Source organism: Aegilops tauschii, chromosome 2, assembly GCF_002575655.3.
Source record: "Aegilops tauschii subsp. strangulata cultivar AL8/78 chromosome 2, Aet v6.0, whole genome shotgun sequence".
NCBI classification, from domain to species: Eukaryota; Viridiplantae; Streptophyta; class Magnoliopsida; order Poales; family Poaceae; genus Aegilops; species Aegilops tauschii.
Window position 1 is genome coordinate 645,103,989 of NC_053036.3, and position 17,500 is coordinate 645,121,488.

Sequence of the window (17,500 nt, forward strand, 5' to 3'; positions counted from 1 at the left end):
CTTTCCTTCCCCTCCTAGTTGGACTAGAAAAGGGGGAACCTACTCCTAGTAGGAGTAGGATTCCCCCCTTGGTGCGCACCCTATGAGGCCGCCGGCCCCCTCCCCTTGCTCCTTTATATACGTGGCCAGGGGGCACCCCAAAGACACACAAGTTGATCATTGATCTCTTAGCCGTGTTCGGTGCCCCCCTCCACCATAATCCACCTCGGTCATATCGTTGCAGTGCTTAGGCGAAGCCCTGCGCCGGTAGCTTCATCATCACCGTCATCACGCCGTCGTGCTAATGAAGCTCTCCCTCGACACTTAGCTGGATCGAGAGTTCGTGGGACGTCACCGAGCCGAACGTGTATAGATCGCGGAGGTGCCGTACTTTCGGTACTAGGATCGGTCGGATCGTGAAGACGTACGACTACATCAACCGCGTTGTCATAACGCTTCCGCTTACGGTCTACGAGGGTACGTGGACTACACTCTCCCCTCTCGTTGCTATGCATCACCATGATCTTGCGTGTGCGTACGATTTTTTTTGAAATTACTGCGTTCCCCAACAGTGGCATCAGAGCCAGGTTTATGCGTAGATGTTATATGCACGAGTAGAACACAAGTGAGTTGTGGGCGATAATAGTCATACTGCTTACCAGCATGTCATACTTTGATTTGGCGGTATTGTTGGATGAAGCGGCCCGGGCCGACATTACGCATATGCTTACGTGAGACTGGTTCTACCGACGTGCTTCGCACACAGATGACTGGCGGGTGTCAGTTTCTCCAACTTTAGTTGAATCGAGTGTGCGTAGGAATTTTTTTTGAAATTACTGCGTTCCCCAACACCTACCAATGCCTTCGCTCCGTTGATAGAACGATCTCGAAAACTCCTGACAGGCTGCCGTGCGAAACTACTTGACAAGGGCGATCGGCTCATCCTCAACTCCGCAGTTCTCGACTCAATCCTTACATATTTCATGTCGGTGTTTCGCATTCCCAAGAAAACACTCAAAGCAATCGACTCTTTGAGAAGGGCTTTTTTTTGGGCAGGGGGCGATGCTTTCTCAGGAGCTCAATGCCTTATTGCATGGAAAAATGGTTGCTTACCAAAAAATTCGGTGGTTTAGGGCTTAAAAACCTGCAGATCCAAAATAATTGTCTTCTCATGAAATTTGCAGCCAAAGCTCTCTCCTCTGCACAGGCACCTTGGCTAGAGTGGCTATACCTTCAACACCCCAACGCTCTAGTCTCCTCATGTCCTCAAACCTTCTTTCTTTGCCGCACGATTACACAGCAAATCCCTGCCCTACAGGCTATCTCATTTGTGCTAAGAAACAACGGCTCACATACATAATTTTTGCTTGACACCTGGTTGACCCCAAAACCCCTAGCTACCACCTTTCCCCACCTATTCTCACACTCCAACCTAGAGCTGGTTAAAGTGGCTAATATTCTGCGTTTCGGTCTCGAAGCTAACCTCCGTAATCGTCTCTCTCTTACGGCAGAACAAGAGCTTGTTTCGCTTGTGGCTATTTTGCGGGACTTCATGCCCTTGGCGGAGGAAGACCAAAGGTTCCTACACCAAGGCCATGGCTTCTCCACCAAGCATGCGTACGGCGCCCTCATGGCTCGGCCAGATAACGATCTCATTGCCCCTCTCATCTGGAGCACCAAGGCTCCTCGCAAGCTAAAAATCTTCGCGTGGCTACTCTTCAAGGACCGCCTCAAATACCAGGGTCAACCTTGCCCATAAGCATATAATCTCCTCGGATATATGCCCCCGGTGTGCTAGGTTACCCGAAGACTCCATGCACCTCTTCATCACATGCCCACTTGCCAACAGGATTTGGCAACGAATTGGGAAACCGATGATATCGCTGAGCTTTGGGACACCACTCTGCCTCATCACCTCCCTACCAAGGCATGGTCCTTGGTCCTCATGGCAATACTATGGAAGATATGGGCGGCACGTAATGACATATTGTTTAGGAGTGTTGATCAATGTTCTCTGATAACCCTTAGGAACCTTATTTCTGATTTAGACCTTTGGTCTCACCGTCTCGTGGAAACACGAGACAAGGAGGACGTCTTCTCATGGCGCTCCTACCTCTCTGCACGTTGCACCACGCCTATGTAATTCTGCACTTGCTGCCCCGGCAGCCCTTTGAGTAATATATTCAGGTGGGGGAGCTCCCCCCCCCCCCCCCCCCCCGTGACTCTAAAAAAAACATCAATATATGTTGTCACAATAATGTAAAACAAAATCCGAAACATTGCTCGAGATACAAAAATGACAAAGTTGACACTGAATAGTACATAACACAAGTTGGGCTTCAGTTTTGGCTCATTACCACATAGATGTCAAATATTTCATTATTGTATCTCGAGTAATGTTTTGAATTTTAACATGAATTTTTGTGACAATATACATTGATGTCGTGTCAATGCACTAACAAAATTCCAATTTTTTTGCACACTTTTGAATGTGCAATAGGGTCCGGTGCACGGGTAGCACCAATTGCCCCGGTGCAGCAGATACGATCTCCCGCTCCACAACAGGAGCAGTTATGTCACGCACATTTATCTAGAAAAACTTATGACATGCACACTGCCTCAAGAAGGCAAAGATTTGCATAGGCGCGCCCTACTAGGCCGTCCCATTGTAGTCAGGCAGCGGTAGAGCATTGTAGTGATCCGGATCACTGTAACAAGCGGGTTTATCGCATCGAACATGCACCGTATCTAACCAATTATTAGTTGTTCTTTTCTACAAAATTTGAACATTTTTAAAACATAAAAGTTTTTGTAAAAGGAGTTTTTTAAATTCCAAGAATTGTTTTGAATTTTATGAACAAATTATGAAAGCTTGAACGATTTTGTAATGTCCCAAATAATTTTGAATTTGTTCACAATTATTGAAAGCAAGGGCATTTTAAAGATTACACACAATTTTGGAGGAAAAAACGAACATATTCCGAATTTTTGAAGATCTTTTGTCTTTGTGAACAAATTTTGAAAATTGAAATATTTTTGGAAACTCCCAATAATATTTGACAACACAAAACTTTTCAAATTCGGAACAACTTTTGAAAATTCCAAAACATTTTTTGAAGTTTTTTACAAGGAAATAAAAGAAAAGAAAAGGAAAGCTGGTAAAATGAAACTGCAGGAAAAAAAAGGAAAGCAGTAACAACCTTACGGAAGGTTCCTAAAATCAGAGAATAAATATACAGCTTAATTGACGGCCTTCTTCGGTTGGTCGTTGGGCTCATGTGCGTTCGGCCGAATGAACATTATTTTGGACAGAATGAACATTATTGAGAACTTCCGATTTTGTAAAAAAATGTTTATTGCCATTAAAACAGTGCAAAAGAATGTAAACAGTGAAAACCAAAAAGGGAAAAAAAATACCAAGAAGAACAAAAAACTTAAACCCAAAGTAAGAAAAAGAAATAAAGAAAGGAAAGGAAAAGACCAGTGAAAATTGAGAAAGAAATAAAGAACCAAAGAAATCATTCAAAAACAAACAAAAATGATGCAAGGAAACTAAAAAAAGAAACCCACAAAAATCAAAGAAAAACCCCGAAGAAAACTACTACGAAAGAAAGGAAAATTATGAAAACCGAGAAAGAAATAAATAAAACAAAGAAACCAATGAAATACATGAAAGAAACGAAGAAAACGAAGAAAAAAGAAAAAAATCCAGTGAAAACCGATAAAGAATAACGAAGAAACCCGGCGGGAAAACAACGAAAACAAGAGAAAATAGAGAAAACCAAGGGAAAAAACCAGAAAAAAAAACCTAAAACATGCAGCGCGAGGAGAGCGACGTGTTCAATGTGAGTTGTGTGCCCAAAGCCGAGGGCAGCGTTGTACATATAGATGGTCGTGGGAGACGCGACCGTCACTAGCATCTAATGTGAAGCCGCATGCACAGACCGACGTGACTGGATTCAATTTCTCGGGTTTTTTTTTTGTTACCTGAATCCCTCTCGATGTCTCCACTCAATCTTAAAAGCTTCATCCACACAAAACTCAAAAGAACTCGTGAGATAGATTAGTACACATGAAAATAAATCACCCAATTATGTACTGTCAAGAAAAGTTGCATAATTAATTTCAAGCATTAGCTACTATATAATATCATTTCCACAATTTATAGTCTTCAATATAAGTCATGAAAACTCCAGAACAAGCAGATAACAAAACTATAACAACAATCTATCAAAATCAGAATAGTTTGTAGTTATCTACTTAAGATGCCTACTTTTGTAACTCAAACAATTTTGACAAATTAGGACGTAATAGAAAATTTCTAATTCAGTACTGTGTAAAATTACCAGGAATTGATCACGTTCCAGTACAGATAAGAAAGTCAAATACTTGAGGCAAAATATTATGTTTATGCACAACACTTAACAAACATGCAATTGTAACATCCTAAAGGCAAGCCTTGGCACTTTCATTTTTATGGCACAGTGGTATATGCAAGGGGATAATTATTTTTGATGAGAAACTCTAGTGAAAAGATTTACATTGTTTCCATGAGCACGAACACAAGTGTTCAAGGTCGACCCTCACATCTTCAATGCACAAGTTTTCAATCACTTCTCCTTTTAAAAAAGTTTAAGTTTCCCCACTTTATTTTTTGTTTTTGAAAAGTTTAAAGGCACGTGAAAGAAGAAAAAGACTCTCTAAAACTTCCAGGTTGTCTCACAGGCAGTGGTTTCTTTAAAGCCATTAAGTAGGCATAAAGGTGCAAGTAATTTTTCTTTGCATCTTTAGTAAAAAAGAAATTTACCCACAACTAAAGAAAGAAAACAACAAGATTAAAAACTACTTAGTGATAAAAGCAAACATGTATATAGGAAAATGCCCACACTACGCTATTGCTCCCTGGCAACGGCGCCAAAAAAGAGCGTGATAATCTCCAAGTAAAAGGAATTGTCGTGACACTTCTCAATGATGGATGTGGTAAATATGGAGTGTCGAACCCTCGAGGTGGTATCCGTGTTTTGTGAAAGTTAATGGCCAGACCGGTAGCGAGGACGAACTTGTGGAGGATATCATTGAGGTTAGCCGCGGTGTTGAGAGAGGCATGGGCCGTAATTAGGGTGTCGTCAGCGTATTGGAGCATCGTAGGGAGTTGATCTGGATAGATCGGGTGGCAGAGCTGGTTGGGTGAGAAAACATGGATGATTAAGCATTGAAGCAAGTCGGTGACAATTATTAAAATGTAGGGAGATAGGGGGTCACCCTGCCGAAGACCATTACATGTTTTATTTTAGCAAAGAAGGGTTTCTCCCTCCGATTTCCACTAAGGGAAACCAAAAGCGAGCTACAAGAACCAGTCCACCACATCCAAGTTCAGCACAACAGCTAAAGAGACTAGATCTACCACCTAGGAAGACCATTAGAGCAACTCCAATGGGGCGACCCATTTCGTCCGTTTGGGTCATCCGGACACAAAAGTTGGCCCAACGAGCGACCCAAACGGACACAGCGTCCGCCTGCTATCCGTTTTGTATCCGTCCCGACCCAAACTGGGCGCAAAAATGGGCAACAAATGGGTCCGCGGCGGACAAAACTGGGCGCTCCTGTCGTTCGCTCTCGTCCGCTCCTCCCCTCACGTGTCCGGCCTGGACCCACTAGGAAGCGACCCGCACTTCCTGCAATATGAGGACTCGAGATGCAGGCCACGGCGGCAGAGGATTGCGGCGGGCGGCGCGAGAAGAACGCGGTGGCTGCGGCGGCTGGCCGGCCGGTGGTGCAGGCCATGGCGGCGGAGGGGCGCAGCGGGCGGGCGGCGGCCGGCCGGTGGGCCGGTGGCGGAGACCGCGGCGGTGGCTGCGGCGGGCGGAGGAGCGCGGCGCGAGGAGGAGGAGCGGAGGCGGGCGGAGGCCGCGGTGGCGTTCTGCCGAGGAAGGCTTCGTGGGCGCCCACGACGTCGTCCAGCGGGAGCGGGAGCACGCGCTCGCTGTCGATGGTGGTGGCCATGGCGGCCGCGTCGGGCACGGAGGAGATGGATATGAGGAGTGTATGCTCTCGACGACCTCGCCGCACAGCCGGCGCACCTCCACAGTGAGAACACGCGCGAGCGCGCGACCCCATGCTCTCGACGACCTCGCCGCGCTCGCCTTGCCGCGCCGGCACGCTCGCGCTGCCCTACCAAGCTCGCGGCCTCTCTCCACGCAACGGCAACAGCTCGTCGCAGGCACCGATCGCCATGGCCGCGATCGCGGAGACGTACTCGACGACGGCCGCGTCGCATGCTAGCTAGCTAGTTGTGGATGCCGCATGCCGCGTGCACAGCTGCGTGCGTGCGCGCATGCTCGCCGTGGTAGCTCGCGCGATGGAGCTCGCACGCCCAGCCGCCTCCCGGCCCGACCTCGTCCCCTACACCACTTGATGTGGAGTGGAACTCCATACGGCCGATCTTTCACGAAAGGAGCGGATCCCAACTAAGAACACGATGAACACACAGGGAAACACAAGGGAAAACACAAGAGGAATTCTCAAACCAATAAGATATAGTCACACATATGCTAGATCCCCGAAACACGAGAGGAGATACAAGATCCAAAGTCAACAAGGGACGATACAAAGGTAACCGGTTCTTCTCCGTGAGGAGGTCTTGATGGGGCCACCCAAGAGGGGGTCTTGAATCCAACGTGGATCGTCTCCGTAGAAGGGCCGCGGTCTCTCTCGTGGAGTAGATCTGCATGGATGAGCAAAGCTCTATCTCAACTATGAGCTAAACCAATGCTAACCTTAACTAGGAGGAGGAGGAGGTCTATTTATAGTCTTAGTGCAAATGGGGGCGAAGTGAAGGGGTACATGGGCCTCAGGCCGGAACACTGTGCGCACACAGTGACCGGACGTCCGGTGGTTTCCGGACTTCCGCTACTTCTGTTCTGTGAAGGTGGCGCCGGACGTCCGATGACCTTGGACTTCCGCTAATTTTGGCTCGGGTGAGTTGACACCGGATGTCCGGTCCTGGTCGGATGTCCGCTCGCTGGAGGGTGTGGCCGGTCGTCCGGTCCGGGCCGGACGTCCGCTCGCTGTAGCCTGTGTTGGCTGGGACTCAGGCATGTTGAGCTCCAGGTGTCGGACGTCCGGTCCCGACCGGTCCTCCGGTGGCTGTAGTTTCTTCGGCAGTCCTTCTTCTTGTCCTTCGTACTTGGTGTCCTCGCCGTCTTGTCCATTGGATGTAGATGTTCCATGGCTGTCCTCCAAGTACCTAAGCACACATAGTGTTTCCGTTTGAGGTAGTAGCCATGTCTCATGTGTCGAAAGTAGTAGTTCGGAAAGGAGCGAGTTCACCTTATCTTCAATAGCCTTTGCTCGAGCTCTTGTCATTGGTCCAAGAGGTGTCGTGGGAGACGTAGGTAGGTCCATGGGGACGACCTTGGGATGCTCCGCATCATCTCCCCTCCCTTGGGAAAGATCTGACCTCGGATCAAATTCTTCATCACCATGGTAGGGCGAAAGATCCTTGACGTTGAAGATGTCGCTCACGTTGTACTTGTCGTGTGGTAGGTCGATCTTGTAAGCGTTGTTGTTGTAGCGTGCTAGCACCTTGAAGGGTCCATCCGCTCGTGGTAGAAGTTTAGACTTGCGTTCGTTGGGGAAGCGGTCCTTGCGAAGGTGTAGCCACACAAGATCGCCAATTTTGAAGATCATGGGTTGCTTGTTGACGTTGAGCTTGGTCGCGAGGCGTTCCTTGTATCTTCATGCATCTTCTTGAGATAGTTTACTCGGGTACTCGCGTCCATGTTGATGCGCTCTTGTAGTGGTAGAGGGAGAATGTCTAATGGGGACAACGGGTTGAAGCCGTAGACGACCTCGAAGGGGGACTTGCCGGTAGTTGAATGTCTTGCGCGATTGTAGGCGTACTCAGTGATGGGTAAGCACTCCTCCCACTCCTTGATGTTTCTCTTGATCAAGACGCGTAGTAGAGTGGAGAGTGTTCGGTTCGTCACCTCCGTTTGGCCGTCGGTTTGTGGATGGTATGCCGTGGAGAATAGTAGCTTGATTTCGAGCTTGGCGCATAAGGTCTTCCAAAAGTAACTCAAGAACTTGACGTCGCGGTCCGAGACAATCGTCTTTGGCACTCCATGAAGTCGTAAGATTTCCCTACAAAAGAGATCGGCAACATGTGAAGCATCGTCTATCTTGTTGCAAGGAATGAAATGAGCCATTTTGGAGAATTGGTCCACAACAACAAAAATGGAATCCTTGCCATTTCTAGTTCTAGGAAAACCAAGCACAAAATCCATGCTAATATGTTCCCATGGTTGGTACGGAATTGGAAGAGGCATATAGAGTCCATGAGCTTGAGCTTTATACTTAGCTTTGCGACATGTAGAACATCGGTTGGTGAAGCGGTTGACGTCGCGAAACATCTTGGGCCAAAAGTAGTTCTTGGAGAGTGTAGCAAATGTCTTGTTGCGTCCAAAGTGTCCCATTAGTCCTCCTCCATGAGATTCTTGCAAAAGCAACAAACGAAGAGAATACTCGGGGATGCATAGTTTGTTAGCTCTCATAAGATAACCATCTTTGATGTAATAGCGTTCCCAAGATGTATGCGTCAAACATTTGGCATAAGGAGTTGCAAAAGTAGGATCATGCCCATACAAGTCTTTTATGTGCTCAAAACCAATGACATTCAATTCAAGTTGAGTAACAAGCATGCATATACAAGAAAGGGCATCCGCCACAACATTTTCCTTACCTTTAATATACTTGATGACATAAGGAAAAGACTCTATGAATTCACTCCACTTAGCATGATGCTTGTTCAACTTAGTTTGACCCTTAATATATTTAAGCGTTTCATGATCAGTGTGAAGAATGAACTCATGGGGACGGAGGTAATGTTCCCATTCATGCAAAACTCGCACTAAAGCATATAGCTCTTTGTCATAGACGGGGTAATTGAGTTGCGCGCCGGAAAGTTTCTCACTAAAGTATGCTACGGGGCGCTTCTCTTGCATTAACACGCCTCCTATGCCATAACCACTAGCATCGCAATGGATCTCAAAAGGTTCATCAAAGTTTGGTAGGGCAAGCACGGGAGCGTGAGTAAGCAAATTCTTAAGTTCATTGAAAGCGGTGTCTTGGGATGTCCCCCAAACAAACGGTGCATTTTTCTTACTCAAAGCATGCAAAGGTGAAGCAATGGTGCTAAAGTCCTTCACGAATCTACGGTAGAAACCGGCTAAACCAAGAAAACTACGCACTTGTTGCAAATTAGTTGGTTGGGGCCAAGTTTTAATAGCATTGATCTTAGATTCATCTACATGAACACCCTTAGAAGATACTACAAAACCCAAGAAAACAAGCTTATCAACACCAAAGAGACATTTTTCCATATTAGCATAAAGTTGCTATTTTCGAAGAGTTTGTAGCACAGTTCGAAGGTGGGTGACATGCTCTTTGAGAGATTTGCTAAAAACAAGGATATCATCGAAGTAGACAACAACAAATTCACCAATATAAGGGCGAAACACATAATGCATAAGACGCATGAAAGTACCGGGTGCTTCCGATAAACCCATAGGCATGACTAACCACTCATACAAACCAAACTTTGTTTTGAAAGCAGTTTTCCATTCATCACCCTCTTGTATGCGGATTTGATAGTAACCACTTTTAAGATCAATTTTGGAAAAGATAGTGGCACCACTAAGTTCATCAAGCATATCATCAAGGCGTGGAATGGGGTGCCTATATCGAACGGTGATAGCATTCATAGGTCTACAATCGGAACACATGCGAAAGCTACCGTCTCTTATTGGCACAAGAATGACCGAAATGGCACAAGGGCTCAAACTTTCACGCACATGTCCATGGTCTATGAGGTGTTGTACTTGCCTTTGTATTTCTTTGGTTTCTTCGGGGTTGATGTGGTATGGGGCCTTGTTTGGAATAGGTGCTCCGGGGATGAGGTCGACTCGGTGCTCAATGCCTCGTAGTGGAGGTAGACCCGGAGGTAGCTCGTCGAGGAAAACATCTTAGAATTCCTGCAAGAGAGAAGATAACACCAAAGGTAGATTGTGAGAGGTGTTAGTTTGTGGTGCCTCGTCCTTGCACAATAGGACATAGTGTAGGACACTTGATGGGTTCTCACACACTTCTCTCATCTCACGTTTGGTTGCAAATAGGACTAAGTTTTTCTTGTCGCTCATTGTGGAGTCACTCAATTTGGGCTTGTGGCGCTCACTCTCTTTTTGGTGGTTCGCTCTCTCACTATTCTGTCCACGATGGGTGGCTTGCTTTTCGGTGATCACTTGGCTTGGAGACATAGGACCTAGCACAAACTCCTTGCCTTTCATCTTGAAGCTATAGTGGTTTGTACGACCATTGTGGATGACACCTCGGTCATATTGCCATGGCCGTCCTAGAAGGAGGTGGCAAACGGTCATCGGAATGACATCACACTCCAAAGTGTCTTCGTAAGCTCCGATCTTGAAGGAGACTTGTACCCTATGCTCGACTTGGATGGTGCCGTTGTCGTTTAGCCATTGAACCTTGTAGGGGTGCGGTGTTGTAACACCCCGCAAGTAACTTGCCATATTTGTAACTCCGACTCTTGCCATTTCCGGCTATGTGATATGTTTTTCCCTCCGTTGTCGAGTTTTGTCTTTTGTTTTGTATTTTGTCATGTCATGCATTTTCATATCATGTCATCATGTGCATTGCATTCGCATACGCGTTCGTCTCATGCATCCGAGCATTTTTCCCGTTGTCCGTTTTTCAATCCGGCGCTCCTATCTCCTCCGGTGCACCCCTTTTGTTTTCTTTCGTGTGCGTGTGTCAAACTTTCTCGGAATGGACCGAGGCTTGTCAAGTGGTCTTCTTACACCACCCGGAGACTACCAGTCAAGTTTCGTTCCATTCGGAGGTCGTTTGGTACTCCAACGGTTAACCGGGCATCCGCAAAGTCCATTTGAGTGTCCAGCAAAAACACCCTCCAACACCAGCCCAAAACCCACCAAACTCTCTTCCATGCTTTAGGTCGTTCGATCACGATCGTGTGGGCGAAAACCGCACCTCATTTGGAGTCTCCTAGCTCCCTCTACCTATTTATATGTGGGCATCCCGAAAAACGCAACTGCAGACGAACCCTAAATTTTTTCCTCCGCGCCGCCGGACGCGTCCGCCGTCGGCCGGACACGTCCGCCGCCGCAACCGACGAATCGCAGCGCGCCACGTCGCCGCCGGGTCCTCCCGCCGCCGCCGGCCCGCAGGCCCGTCCCCGGCCCCCTCGGCCCGCTCCGCTGTGCCCGCGCCCCGTCCGCCGCCTCCCCGCGCGCCCGCCGCCGCCGGCCATCGCCGCCTCGCCGCCGCGGCTGCGCCGCCCGTGCCCGCGTCGCCGGCGAGCTCGCCAACCGCCGCCGCCGCGCTCCGGCGCCGCCACTCCCCCGCGCCCCTCCTCCGGCCTCCGGCCCCCTCGCCGCGCCGGGCCCCGCCGGCCCCTGCCTCGCCGTCGTCGGCCGGAGTCCCGAGCGCCATCGCCAGCCCCGATGTGGATTCGTTCGGTAGCCCCTCGTTGACTTTCTCTCGAACACCTCCCTCAAATATTTTCCAAGTCCTGTTATTTCATCAGCATGTGCTCCTGTTCGAGATGCGATAACTTCTTGCATGTAGCTCCGATTCGCGTGTGTAATATGTCAAATTGTTTGTCTCGTGATGCTCTTAATTTTGTTCAATTGTACCATGTTAATTAGAGGTCATCTTGGTGCCCAAATCTCTGTTGCAAGAGGGCTAGTTGCTGTTAATGTCTGGTTCTTAGCAGAACTTGGAGATTTGTCATTTTTGTATCATTAAATGTGTGCATCTTTTGAGCATGAGCTCTACATGTGTTTTGTAGTATGCCATGCCATATTTCCAGTGGTATAGTCCATGTAGTTTTGTGATCTCTGTGGTGACTAGCACAAGCATGCAAAGTAGGCCCCGTAATATTTCTGATTTCAGGGACTTGGTGATTTTTCTAAGTTTTTGTCTGCTGTAATTTTGTTGCCATGTAAAGTTGATGCTACAGAGAGATCCATGCATATTTTGGTGATGTTCAGTAAGGATGTTTTGTAGCTATAGTTGTAATTGATACATGCCTGCAATTGTTTGCAATTATGGAGTGACATAGCATCACGCAATCTTGCTCTACTTTTGCTATAAAATATTTCTGCCAGATTCTTAACATGACATGCATTTTTGCCAAGCTTATTGTAGTTGATCCATACATGCTATGCTATTGTTCTTGCCATGGTTAGACTCATAAACATTCCATATTGCTGTAGGTATGCATGGTTTGTCATGCATTGCTCTGTAGTGAGTGCATCAAGCTCACAAAGAGGCCTACATATTAATATTTCTGCCATTCTCTGTTTTCTGCTAAGTCTGAAACCTGATAACGAAACTTGCTATGTTAACATGCTTGCCATCATATCTTCTGGTCCTTTTTGGCTTATGCTCAGTAAGGGACTTTTGTCATGTGCATTTAGTAGAACACTGCCATGCCTTGTTTTGCTATGTTAAGGTCCTGTAGGATATTGATTTCTTGCTCTGAACATTGCTACCTGATGCTGTTTACTGCCATGTCCAGTTTTTCACAAAGTCTGTGAACCTGTAATCTTTTGCACTTTTGCCATGCTTGTTTGAGCTTGATATGTTGTGAACTAGATGTAGCTCAGTGTTCATCTTTTGTCAAGCATCTCCTGTAGATTACTGCTATGTGCTTTGTTGCTATGTTGGGGTGCTGTAGCATTGTTACTTGTTGTATTTTAAGTGCTATCTTCCTGTTTATCGCAGATTAGTGTCATTCTTGTTTTGCTTGCCATTTGAAAACCGTGCATCCGATTCCGGTGATCTTTATATCGATTTCGACCGAAATCATCTCATCTTTCCAGTGGCATGCTTGGTTTGCCAAGTTACTGCCATGTTCATCATTTCCCTTCCGGAGCACGCATATGCATCGCATATCATATCTTGCATATCATAGATGTTTTGCATCATGTTGCTTGCGCATTTCTCGTTGTTGATTGTGATTCCGTTTGTTTGTGTTCTTGTCTTGGGTAGAGCCGGGAGACGAGTTCGTGAACGAGGAACCTGTCGAGTACGCTTACGAGGATCAAGCTTTCGACAACTCTGAGAATCTTGCAGGCAAGATGACCACCCCTCGAAATCACTTCTATCCTTGCTTTGCTAGTTGTTCGCTCTATTGCCATGCTCCGCTACCTATCACTTGCTATATCATGCCTCCTATTTTAGCCATGTCAGCCTCTAACCATCCTCTCCTAGCAAACCGTTGTTTGGCTATGTTACCGTTTTTGCTCAGCCCCTCTTATAGCGTTGCTAGTTGCAGGTGAAGTTGAAGTTTGTTCCATGTCGGAACATGGATATGTTGGGATATCACAATATCTCTTATTTAATTAATGCATCTATATATTTGGTAAAGGGTGGAAGGCTCGGCCTTATGCCTGGTGTTTTGTTCCACTCTTGCCGCCCTAGTTACTGTTATACCGGGATTATGTTCCTTGAGTTTGCGTTCCTTACACGGTCGGGTGATTTATGGGACCCCCTTGACAGTTCGCCTTGAATAAAACTCCTCCAGCAAGGCCCAACCTTGGTTTTACTATTTGCTACCTAAGCCTTTTCCCCCGGGTTTTCGCGAGCCCGAGGGTCATCTTATTTTAACCCCCCCCCCCCCCCCCGGGCCAGTGCTCCTTCGAGTGTTGGTCCGAACTGAGCAGACTGCGGGGCCCCCTCCTGAAAACTCGAGGTCTGGTTTTACTTTAGGATGTCTCATCCGGTGTGCCCCGAGAACGAGATATGTGCAGCTCCTATCGGGATTTGTCGGCACATTCGGGTGGCTTTGCTGGTTTTGTTTTACCATTGTCGAGATGTCTTGTAAACCGGGATTCCGAGACTGATCGGGTCTTTCCGGGAGAAGGTTTATCCTTCGTTGACCGTGAGAGCTTATGATGGGCTAAGTTGGGACACCCCTGCAGGGTATTATCTTTCGAAAGCCGTGCCCGCGGTTATGAGGCAGACGGGAATTTGTTAATGTCCGGTTGTAGATAACTTGTCACTTGACCCAATTAAAAATACATCAACTGCGTGAGTAGCCGTGATGGTCTCTTCTCGGCGGAGTCCGGGAAGTGAACACGGTCTGTGTTATGTATGACGTAAGTAGGTGTTCAGGACCTCTTCTTGGTCATTGCTAGATGGCGTCCGTTCCGTTGCTTCTCTTCTCGCTCTCATTTGCGCAAGTTAGCCACCATATATGCTTTTGCCGCTGCAGCTCCACCTCTTTGCGCCTCCTTGTCCTATAAGCTTAATTAGTCTTGATCTCGCGGGTGTGAGATTGCTGAGTCCCCGTGACTCACAGATACTTCCAAACAGTTGCAGGTGCCGACGATGCCAGTGCAGACGATGGCATCGATCTCAAGTGGGAGTTCGACGAGGAACGTGGTCGTTACTATGTGTCTTTTCCTGATGATCAGTAGTGGAGCCCAGTTGGGACGATCGGGGATCTAGCATATGGGGTTGTCTTATTTTCATCTGGATTTTGACCGTAGTCGGTCTATATGTTTGTATTTTGGATGATGTATGAATGATATTTATGTATTGTGTGAAGTGGCGATTGTAAGCCAACTCTTTATCCCATTCTTGTTCATTACATGGGATTGTGTGAAGATGACCCTTCTTGCGACAAAACCACTATGCGGTTATGCCTCTAAGTCGTGCCTCGACACGTGGGAGATATAGCCGCATCGTGGGCGTTACATGCGGGTGCTTCTTCTTGGCCAATTGGAGTTTGGAGCAAAGTTCTTCACTTGCTAAGTTATGGCAACTCTCTCCATCGATGATGACCTTGACGGACCTTCCATTGATGCCGGCTTTGGTGTGGAAGATATGGCATCTTTGGTCTTCGTCTTGTTGATGTTGAAGAGTTAAGACCTTGGAGACAACAAGAGCGGGGCTCGAACCTTCGTCACAAAAGACTTGATCATCTTCATCTTCATTGTTCACTTGCCAGTGCATGGCCACTTGCTCAAGGGCTTCCATTTTGCCTTCACTCATTGAGTCATAGGTGTCATCGTTCTTGAGGATCATGGTGCGCTTGTTTGTGCACTTGAAGGACTTGTGGCCTCGGCCGCCGCATGTGAAGCATTTGAAGGAACTTGTCTTCACGGTCTCATCGTTGGGGGTTGATGATGAAGAAGCTCTCGGCTTGAAGTTGGTTGTAGTAGGAGGATGACTTGAGGTTGTCGAAGCTTTCTTGTAACTTGAATTGTCGCTGTTACTTGTAGATGGCTTGGTTGAGGTAGAAGGTGTTGGAGTCGTTGAAGCTTGATTGTTGGAGAAACCATAGGACTTGGATGAGAACTTGGCATACTTGAGGTCATCTTGCACTTGGCGTTCCGCTTTGGTAGCTTGATGCACTAGCTCGATAAGGTTCGAGTACGGTTGGAAGTCGGCGATCTTCTTGATAGGGTGATTGAGTCCATTCAAGAAACGTGCCATAGTTTGCTCATATCTTCCGTGACATTGGCTCGTATCATGGCAATCTCCATTTCCTTGTAGTACTCTTCAATGCTCTTGGTTCCTTGCTTGAGTAGTTGGAGTTTCTTGAAGAGGTCGCGGTTGTAGTAGTTTGGCACGAAGCATGCTCTCATGACATCCTTCATTTGTGCCCATGTAGTGATGGGTGGTTCACCTCTTGCCTCTGGGCACTCAATGACTTGTTCCCACCAAATGAGGACGTAGTCTTGAAACTCAAGGGATGCCATCGCGATCTTCTTCTCTTCTTCATAGTTGTGCAAGCGGAAGATTTTGTCAACCTTCAATGCCCATGATATGTACTCTTCGGGGTCATTGCTTCCGGTGAACTTGGGCATGATGAACTTTAGCTTGCCGTATCGTTGCTCTTCATTGTGTTGGGGTCGGGGATGATGACGCCCATGTCGTTGAGGATTGACAAACTCATGTTGCTCTTGGCGAGGAGGGTTGTCGACCTCATGTTGCTCTTGTCTTTGAGGATTTCCATTGTCTTCAAGCTCTCGATGAACTTGATGCTCTTGTCTATCTTGAGGAGGTGCTTGTCGATCTTGACAAGCAACTTGACGATGCACACATTCTTGATAAATCCTTTCTTGAACTTCATCGTGAAGCGCTTCTTGTTGTAGGCGAGCTTGTCGGCCTCGGTTGGCTACAGCTCGACTTGAATCTCGAAGGGCACGTTGCGCCTCAAGTGCTTGAGCTTCACGGAGTTGTTATTCTTGACGTTGTGCCTCGGCGTCTTGTGCATCTTGATGTTGTCGCGCTCGCTCCTCTTGTTCTCGTTGGCGTTGACGTTGTCGTTCTTGTGCTTGCGCCAATGTAGCTTGGTTTTGATGATGTCGATGCTCTTGAGAGTTGGTGTCGTGTAGAGGATTGCGGTTGTCTTGACGATCTTGACGCGCGGCATGACGAAGAGTATTTGATGTCGGTGTACTTGAACCGGAGATGGTGTCGTCGGAGTGTCGACTCGAGCGGCTCCTTCTGGAGTAGGACGAAGTGGTAGAAGAGTGGTTGACCAACAAGGCACGAATCTCGTCCATTCTTGCGTCATTCTCGTGCTTGTGTGCGTCGAGCTTGTTGTCGAAGTAGTCTCTTGTTCGTTGCTCGGAGAGTCGCAAGTCGGTGGCGAGGTTGTCGATGCGGTCGGTCATTGCTAGTTGCTCTTCATGCAAGGCTTGTTGTGTACCAAAGAGGTGTAGCTTGGTAACGTAGTTGTTCGGATCTTCGTCTTGCTCAAGGAAGAGTGGGTTGGTAGAAGTACTTGGCTTATCCATCATTTCAAACAAAGATATGTGAGCTGGAGAAAAAGAAGAACCAATTCCAAATGTACCTTGACCGATGTTGAAGATGGATCACTCCAATGTGTAACAAGGAAATAGCACAATTGGTACCAATTCTTGTCGGTTTCTCACACCTACACAAGTAAAAGCTTATGGTGGGGCTCGGTTAGGATGGTGGCACAAAATTTGATGCAATTGTAAGTGAGACTCAATAATGTTGGAAAAGATTCACAAATGTGCAAATGCAACAAGTAGACCAATAGTAAGATATGGTACACGGAAACACACACGCAAATAGATAAGTGGGATTGTGCAACCAAGGGATGAGCCAAAATGTGGAATCCACGAAAATGCTCTTGTTGCACAATACTAGAGAGACGCTAGCACGATTGCACAATAGGCTGATACGAACTTGTGCACAACCTACTAAGCAAAAATGCAACGACTTCTATCCCAAATATGCTATATGTATATGATGTTCCGATGGTATGATCCAAGATGATCAAGTATGACAATCTTAATGTTATATGATGCTATGGTTCTTGCTTATAAGCTCTTTGCTTATCTTTCCCTTTTGCTTAAAAGCTTGTTTGGCTCTTTGTTGTTTGAGCTCTTTTCTCATGCAATGCTTTACGAACCAAGATAGCAATTGTGTATGCGATGACAAC